The sequence below is a fragment of the Anomalospiza imberbis genome, chromosome Z (genome assembly GCF_031753505.1).
Source record: "Anomalospiza imberbis isolate Cuckoo-Finch-1a 21T00152 chromosome Z, ASM3175350v1, whole genome shotgun sequence".
NCBI lineage: Eukaryota > Metazoa > Chordata > Aves > Passeriformes > Viduidae > Anomalospiza > Anomalospiza imberbis.
In genome coordinates, this window is record NC_089721.1 from 14,380,558 (window position 1) to 14,390,320 (window position 9,763).

A 9,763-nucleotide genomic window follows, 5' to 3' on the forward strand; every position below is an offset into this window, starting at 1 on the left:
AATAAGAAAGGACTGTAAAGACGTATTCAGCTATCTGTAGTATTATGTTACAATGCAAAAATGTGATAGAAAAAAGTACATACTTCTTCATTCTAAGCAATTCTGTAATTGGAAAAAAAAATCAGAAAAATGTGTTTCTCTCCCCCTCCTCACAATGTTTTGATAGCATTTAACCCATTTGATTAGATGATATGAAATCACTTGTGACTATTAGAGATAGAAGGCTATGAAGAACTGGAGGAGCATAACAAAGTTAGATGCCTAGGAGGCAGAATGACAGAAGAGACTGTCTTTTGTCAGTGCAAGCAAATGCAGAATAAAAGAGATAATTGTGACTCAAGCATACCTTGGGGGGATGTTCTAAATTAACTGTACCTTTCAGGAAAAAGGATCTGTGCATAAGTCCATGAAATTACTTGCCTAAAACATAGTTGTGCACTAGGATAGCAAATAAGAAAATAAGGGTGGAGGAAGGAGAGATAATAAGGATTCCTGTAATTATCTTAGCCCTTATGTAATGAGGATTAAAATGAAATTATTATTAAATAAATATATTACCTATAAAACTTTATTATTATCTTATATATCTGACACTGATTATCCTATTTAGAAATAGAATATATATGTAGCATGGGAACATGGCTTTTATTTAGGCTTAAATTTACATACATAATTTATATTAATTAAGTAGAACCTTTTATAGCTGAACAATTATAATTTTTAAAATAGCAGTTTTGTACTGATGAAATAGTACTTACTTATTTGCAGGGAGGATGTGGTTCCTGGGGAAAGAGAATGAGATGAGGTTAGGGAAAAAAAAGTGGAATTATATTCCACTGTTACCCCATTTCTATAGTGTTCATGGAGAAGCTGAATGGATGAGAATGTATATAGCAGATCACCTGGGGTTCTGTCACATGTCACGTACAGGACAAACAAGGGATCAGATGCAGCCAGATGGGTTTATGAAGGGCAGGTCCTGCCTGACCAACCTGATCTCCCTTTATGGCAGGGAGACTTGGTTAGCATGCAAGGGAGAGGCTGCGGATGTTGTCTGTCTGGTCTTCCGTAAAGCATTTGACACTGTCACCCACAGCATTCACCCAGACAAAACTAGCTGCTCATGGTTTGGACTGGTGTGCTCCTTACTTGGTAAAAACTGCCTGGATTGCTGGGCAATCTGAGGAAACCATCACCCTTATTGGAGTGGATGGGAGTGGAAGGGAATGGAGTTACAACCAGCTAGTGGCCAGTCATGAGTGGGGCTAGTCATGTTTAATATCTTAATCGATTTTTGGGATCAAGTGCACCCCTAGTCAGTTTACAGATGACAGCAAGCTGAGTGGGAGTGTTGATCTGCTGGAGGGCAGGAAGGCTCTGCAGAGGGATCTGGACAGGCTGCATCGATGGTGTGAGGTTCAACAAGATCAAGTGTTGGGCCCTGCCCTTGGGCCACAACAACCCCAGCCACAGGCTGGGACAGAGTGGCTGGAAAGTGTCCCAGCAGAAAAGGACCTGGGGGTGCTGGTGACAGTGGCTGAACATGAGCCAGGGTGTGCCCAGGTGGCCAAGAAGGACAATGGCATCCTGGCCTGGATCAGCAATGGTGTGGCCAGCAGGAGCAGGACAGGGATTGTCCCCCTGTGCTGGGCACTGGTGAGGCCACACCTCCAGTGCTGTGTCCAGTTCTGGCCCCTCACTGCAAGAAAGACACTGAGGAGCTGGAGTGAGTCCAGAGAAGGGCAATGGAGCTGGGGAAGGGTCTGGAGCATAAATCCTGTGAAAAGTATCTGAGGGAGTGGGAGTTATTTAACCTAAAGAAAAGGAGGCTCAGGAGGTACTATATTGCTTTCTACAAATACAAGAAAGGAGGTTAAGGTCAGTCTCTTTCAAAAGGAAATGGCCCCAAGTTATGCCAAGAGAGGTTTATATCAGATATTAGGAACACTTCCTTCATGCATAGAGCTGTCAAGCACTAAAACAGGCTACCCAGGGAAGTAGTGGAGTAACTATCCATGTGGGTATTTAAAAGATGTATATACGTGGTGCTTAAGGACATGGTTTAGTGGTAGACTTGGCAGTTTTAAGTTTACAGTTTGACTTCATGATCCCAAAGGTATTTTCCAATCTAAATGGTTCTATGATCATTTGAAGGAAAATTCTGCAGCTTCTGGATTTTGACTGAATGATGGAATCAGCAGTGTTTCTAGTTTTAAAATCTAGAACAGGATAATACAGATTCTAAAGTAAAGCACAGAAGTGTCCACATCTGCTTCGTATAGTCTTCTGGACTTTTTTGTTTGTGAAGTATTTAATATGATAAATTAAGGTTGCAGTATCATATGATAAATTTAACTTTTTTAACCTAGTAACTAGATGCTTTCATATGTCAATTAGGTCTCTAGAATTTGCACTACTTTGCAAGGTTCACTTGAAGATTATGCTAGATTTGATATCCTGCCATTTGTGACTGCTTTATATTTTTGAGATTTTACTTTGTTCAAAACAAGTCTCAAAACAGTTTGGAAAATCTTTAAGATAATGTTTGAATTTTAACAAGTATTCTGGGAGCCACAACTGTCAGTGAAATCCAGCCTCTGAAAATCAATTTAATTTTGATCCAGCATTACATCCTAAGACTGCAATTCATTCCATAACTCTGAAGCATTTACACCAGAGTGTGATCACCATCTGCATTAGGCACAGTTTCAAATCAATGCTATTCTTTTATATTTTTTTTCTTGAATGGGAGAGGCTTTTGTTAATCTTACATCACGTTGAAAAGAAATATTCTCCCTGTGGAGCTCCATCTATCATAAAAGGAAAATAAAATATGAATCTCTTGGGTTATTGCCTCAATTTCTCTATTGGTGCACTCATAAAACAAATTGTTGAAAGTAGGAGAGATAAAAATGCTAAGATTCTGTTCTACACTTAGCAAGTACCTAGATAACTTATGCAAATCCCTCATTTCTATTCAGACTAAAGAACTCGTCTTGAAAGAGTTAACATAATCAGTTAACTGTCACAATTTTTGTACGACCTGATTCTGAAATTAGCAATTTGCTGAAGACCTAGGGCTGTACAGTTCTGGCATTCTGTATAAATTGAAAGGGTTAGCATGTCAGAGTGAAAGAGATGCTCTTAACAGTAATAATATTGACATGTTCTTACTCCAAGCCATCTCTGAAGTTGAACAAAAGTGCATGACATTAAAAGAAATAATTATGGGTTTTTTTCCAAGTCCTAAACTACAAACCTGACAATTACATTTGAATTTAACCTGTATTTGAATACTTTGTTAAATTTAGTGAACATAGAGAATTTGTGTAGATGTGGCCTCCATTTGTAGGGTTTGGACCCTGATTGACTACTGAAGGAAATCCCTAGCTGGCCTTAGCCCTTTGGATACAACTACAGGAATTATGTGCACCTTTTTAAGCTGCAGTTTATCTGTTTCAATTTTGTGTCAGCAAAATGAAACTATAAAAACATAGGGGAGGCCACCAATAAACCAGGACAAACAATCATTCAGCTCAGAACCTTATCTCTGAAAGTGAACAGATGAGAATTGCTAGAGCAGAATGAAAGAACAAGGACATTTTTTACTGCTTTGTCTCCCAGCACTGAAATAAAAATATTTCAAGAGACTTAGTGTCTGTGTGTTTTATAGACTTCTCTTCTGCAGTTGCAGCATCCATGATGTGGTGCCACAACTAATTCCTCCACTTACCTACACTCTGTGAAACAACTTTCTTATGCCTTTCAAATGGAAAAGCTGAAAACTGGTAAAAATACTTTTACCCTGTCAAGGACAGTAGCTTCTCTAACTGAGGGAATAAATCTCAAACATGGTTGGGAGGGGGAGGGGCTTGAAGGAAATGGGCAGAAAAGTATAGCTGTTTCCTGAAGTGATGCTTTAGTTTTATTTCATCATTCATGTGGAAACTTGATCTGTAAGGGAGCAGTGAAAAAAAGAAAACTATAGTTCTGGTTCATATTTGAATTGTGTGGAGGGCAGATTTCTTCTTCTATTCTTATAATATTAAAGGGGAAAAAAGTAAAAAAAAAAAATCTTGTTTTTGTAAATCTCCAGGCTCCTTTGTTCTCAGGGAAAATCCTGTTTAGTTTATGATTGTGGATGAAAGTTTGAGCTCTACCATTTGTGAGTGTTGGATATTTTCAAAGGACAATGGTTTCTGTTATCACATGCTAGTCTTCAATAAGCTGCACCTAAGAGGTGCTCGGCCTGAGGCATGAAGGTGTTGTACATAACCTGCTGTGACTTGGCTGACCTGTCATGTAGAGCAGGGAAAAGACAGAATTCTGTGATACTTGAGAAACAGGGGAGCCCTTTTACTATAATGTAAACTTTATTTCTCTGAACCAGGTGACTAGCTTGGACATCTCTACCATGAATTAATTTAGTCTTATATTAAGAAAAAAGGCACAGACTTTAAACTTGGGACTTGCATGAGGTTTAACAAAGATAAGGGACGAAATAATCCTGAGCAGCAATCTAGGTAGGCACTGACTGTCTCAGCAAGGGCTGTGCAGACCTGTGGACAGAGAGGTGCACAAGAGCCACTCTGAGGCTGGCAGCAGCAAGGGCCATCCCCATCCAGTGCAGGGGCACAGGCAGGAGATCAAGGGATGTGATGGTCCCCCTCTATCTGGCACTTCCTGGAACACCACAGAGAAAACTGTGTCCAGCTTTGGTCCCCTCCAGTTGCAGAGATACAACTGGAGTCAAATAGAGGGCCACTGAGGTGGAACAAGGTTGCAGTCTTACAGAACCTACAAGGCAGTGACAGAGAAGATGGAGGTACTCTCTTCATAAGAGTACAGAATGACAGGACAAGAGGCAGCAGGCATAGGTTGCTTCTCTTATATAGACACAGATAATTCTGTCTCTATATAAGACTTTTTTTTCTCTGTGAGAACAACATTGAAATAGACCCCACAAAGTGGAATGGGTGGTTTCAGGCAATGTGAGAAGTAACCATGAAACAAAATTTTTAGGTTTGATTTGGTTTCTGGTTTTGTTGCAAGCAAAACGAGAAACTGAAATGAGGCAAGAAACCTGAAACCATCTAGAAGTTGCTTAAGCAAATCTGTGTTTTGTTCTTTAAAATGGTCTCATGAGATTATCTTAGTGAAGGAAAGCAGTCAGACTTTGGACTTCTTATAAGAATTCATATGAAGTGGCAGTACAAATAGCTATGTGCAGTGTTCAGCACTCACTACTACAGATTTATTTTATATTTTTGGCTAAGTTGCTTCATGTAGTGTTAAAAATCCAGGGGTTTTGTTGTTGTTGTTGTTGTTGTTTTGGTGGTGGTGGTTTTGTTTTTATCATTGGATTTTATTTGTTTAATTTGGTTTTCTTTCTGTCTTTTAATACTCCACTTCTTGTAACTTCTATTCCTTGACTTAATTTTCTTCATCCCATCTTCAAGTGAACTATAAATGGCTATATTAGTGCTCGCCTTCATTATTTATCTATTTTTTAATTGCCTTAACTATATATTTGTTTGGATAGAGTAGATGTGAACTTTTCATTTATTTAATTTTAGTGAATTTATGTACTGTCTCCCATACCTAGTGACAAGTTCAGATTTGTTTATAGCAATTAAAAAATAAGGTGATGTAGTTCCCCTTCCCTGTGTGACATTGATTCACATTCAGTTCACATGAATATTGATAAATTTCCAACTTTGAAATAAGCAGATACTTCCAATCAGAATATTTTTGATGTAAAATTTAGCACCACTACCTGACTCAGCAGACTGAGGCTTGAATATGGGTTACAGTGAACTTACATTTCCATCACTGAGTTTGTCCCCTGGTACCAAGGTTGCATTACTATTTTATTGGGAGAACAATTTCAGACTCTTGGGGTATTAATAACACTGAACTCTCTTTAATGTATTTTCAGATAAAAATTCATTGCTAAAAGATCTCATGACTTTGAGCCTGTCACCTGCAAAATGTTTGCTGCATTATTGCTGTGGTACAGTGAACTGTTCCAGTTGAACAGGTAAAAAAAATGTCATCATCAAGAAATCAGACACTTTTCAGAGGCCTTCTCCACACTGCAGGTTACCTGCAGAGCCTTTAAGTTACACCACCAGAAAAAAATGCTGAAAATGGTCTGGCTGGCAGCATGAGAGGCCTTAATTGTGAAGTGCTGCACCCATTTGTCAGCCGTGTATTCCTCAATTTAATGAATTCATCACCTCATTTGGTGTTTCCAAACTTATTCTCTATTCACTATTGTTATCCTCACCCTTTGAACAGCTGCTGAAAAATTTAGCCTGTCTATTTTTGTTTGTCCTTCTTCCATGCAAATAGCTATCAGTTTGTTGTCTGGGGAGAAGGGTGTGTGTCTAACCATTGGAACAAACACACCTACAATACTATGATGTGTATTGAGTAGGAATTGAACTAAATCTTTGCACTTTCAAGGGTACATGACTTTTGTGTTTGAAAGCATGAGTCAACAGGGTAGGTATACCTGTTCCATCCAGGGGGAATCATGTACTGCTAGCAAAGACAACAAAGTGTAGCCAACATGATAGCACACTACATTAATCTACCCCTGGTTCTTTCTCTAGATGCGATTTTACACATGGAGAAATAATGCTATTTGGCCAAGGTGCATGACAAATCTTATTTTTCAAGTTTCTCAAAGATTAGGCTGAATTCACCAGGAATCCCAATAGGATACTATTTGCTACCTGTTTTTGGTTAAGCATTCTTTCCAATATCAAATCCTTATATTTCTCAGGCTGCATCCTCCTGTTACATTTAACCTGCTCTGACATACAGCCTTGTCAAGTAGCCAGAGTGCTGTCTCCAAGAGTGTTCTATGTATTAAATGTTTTCTGAACACTTTCTTGAGCTGTTTCTTTTCTGGGCCTAATGACATTTAAAACTGTATATGTTTTTACTCATTTCCCTTGCTTCATCTGCTCTGAGGGACTGATCCTTCTGTTTTAGTTTGTTGACAAATGTAAAAATTCATTACATAGGTTCCTGATTATGATTTTTTTCTTCTAATGCCCAAATTACTTGTCCTGTTCTGTTTTGAATTATCTTAAGGCTTTTTAATATCTACTATGGCTGTGACTATTAATTGATCTGCTCTACAGGGTGTTGATAGCATTGTTAGGTACTCCTAATAATCACTCCATTAGCTGTATCTAGGGCGAGACCAAAAAGCTGAGATCTTTTTAAGCTGGGTTGTGAGTCACTCAAAAGCAAATTGGAATATTCCTCCTTATTGCCCTATGGCTATCATCCCAAATGTTTTAAGTATGTTATCTTCTATTTTTAGGTATTGTCTCTTGATTGATAGAGAGAAGAATTGTGGATTACTGACACTTTGGATGACATACTTTAGAAAATGTTATGATGCATTAAAGCTTAGTAGCCTTCTTTAGGGCTGATTTATCTAAAAACCCAGTTGCAAATGTCACATTAGTTTGTGCAAAGATTCAGAGGTTCAAAATAAATATTTCACTTTTTCAGTTCTTTGTCTTTCAAAAAATAAGGTGTGAAAATACAAAATGTGGATCAAATACCACTCCCATATTAAGTAAAAACTCAAGTGTTTTTTTTAAATTTCTCCTCTCTCTTTACTATACTTAGAGAGTTTTACCAAACAGATGGACATATATGGAGAGAAGGAATATAAAGGAGATCAACTTAGTTCTGAATCAAGTCTTTCTGACCATTAGAATTAACTAGATTTCCTGCTGTGTTAGAATGAATTTAATGTCAAATGCTATCTCAACAGATTAGATTGCAATGAACTGAAACTATCTACGGCTTTCCTAAAAGAAAGGCCCTAATTCTACTGTTGAAATCTTGGCAGTACTCATGGGAGCTGTTTCAAGAAGAAGGTCTCTGGTTCTACTGATGTTCCTTGCTTTTTGTGTAAATCCTCTCAGGCAACCTCTGCGACTTGCTGACAAACCACTGTAAATTCTGCCATGTAACTCCTAACTGGAGCTGGGCAGGAATCATTCTCCCCCACCTCTCTTACTGCAGATACTAAACACTAGATATGTTAATTGTTTCTAGGCTTCTTAGCAGCAGAGATAAGAATAAACCCTCTCTGCTGCTCTCACCATCCTTTAGGAACTAGGGTGGAAAATAGATGGGAGGAAAGGATGGGGGCTCTTGGCTCACAGTTTGTTGCACTACTCACCGTTTTCCTGGGAGTGGTGGCTGCCAAGAGGACAAGTTACTTGTCTCATTAGTACAGTGGGAGCAGTTTGCAGGACGTCTGCTTGCCAGTTTTCTCACATAGTTGCTGGAGCTGTTACCATTTTGCTGCCAACTGTGACACAGTCACTTTACTCGTACTCCAGGCAGGCTTCAGAGAGAAACAGACACATGACTTTTTAATAGTCACTTTGTTAGGACATCCCACGAGTTGTTAGTGCCAACAGCAGCCCCAATTAACCATGTATTCTATAGCTGCTACCGTGAAGGCTGGAGTAGCAGGTGACTTCCCTGCCAGCCCCAGGTTATGATCATAGCTGATGCAGCTGCGTCCCTGGACTATCCCCGGCTTTCTTTCACAGAACTGAACTAATTCCCACCCAGTTTGGATTTTCAGTTTTTAAAATAGAAACGTGCATAATAGCTTAATAAAACTTGCCTTCTATATCTAGACTATCTAGATTAGACTTTATCTTCTTTCCTGAAGGTAGTCTACAACTAAAAGATTGAATCTCACATGGAATGTGTTTTGGGAAGTATCACTCTGGGCTTGTCCTCTTTCTTATTTTTTTCATAAGTGTTTCCTGCTGTCAGACATAAAATATTGAGCTAGATGGACCTTCAGTGTGACCTTGCATTGCTGTACAAAATGTTAGTGAATAGAAAAAGAAACATGAGGTTTGATTATCAGCCATAAAACAGTGAACTCATTGGAAAATTGATGGAATATAATTGATATTCTAAACACTTCTATGGGTATGCGGTCAGACTGAATATTCCAGTTAAATCTCAGTTTCCACACATGGAAAATTATGGTAGAAAGTAACAGTTATGGAAGCAGTACTTTTTCTTTATCAAGCTAAATGAAAAGACAACTGCAATGTTGTCTTGGATTATAGTGTCCTATTAAAGGAAACATCTAAATTATACTCTGGTTCAGAAAGTTCAATCCTCTCAAAGAATAGAAATCTTTAAAGAGATTTTGAAACTAGGTTCTTAAGCACTCATTTCTTTTTCTGCAGATTGTTATGAAATACAAGTATGTAACCTGAAAAGAAAGGATAGATTCAGGTAAAATAAGCACAAGACAAAACTGAGTTTAAAATTAAAAAAAAAAAAAATTAAATTTAATTCCTTACCTTGTAGAAACATTTCCTAACTGAATTCCAGATATTGCACATATAGCTGGCATTTACTCTTGCATCTATATTACACCATATATATCATATGGTCTGTTAACCTGCATGCACTCTAAGAAAAAATAATTTTCTAAAAAATATATTATCCTTTAAGTATAGATCATAAAGTGTATAGTCCATAAAGGGTATAGTTCATATGATAGTTAATAAATACAGGGTTTAACTAGTCAGTACTCATTTGTATGCATTTTAAACTGCTCATAAATGCAATGCTGGCTCTGGTAGATAGGCTTTAAATTATTAAGCCTAAGAGAGGCAGGTTGAAGAAGTACTTTTAAGTTCTTGACTTCATGCAGGAACTGTCATGTTTTAAATAGTATCAGTTTTCTGAT

At 37.9% G+C, this 9,763-nt stretch overlaps 1 long non-coding RNA gene across 1 annotated transcript; it reads left to right on the forward strand.

Annotated features, from left to right (window-relative positions):
• The first annotated feature begins 846 nt into the window (after positions 1-846).
• LOC137464536 (uncharacterized) lies at positions 847-9,329 on the forward strand. The gene is made up of 3 exons (XR_010994273.1): positions 847-1,136; positions 5,939-6,040; positions 9,255-9,329. It is a non-coding gene; the product is annotated as an uncharacterized lncRNA (long non-coding RNA).
• The last annotated feature ends 434 nt before the right edge of the window (positions 9,330-9,763 follow it).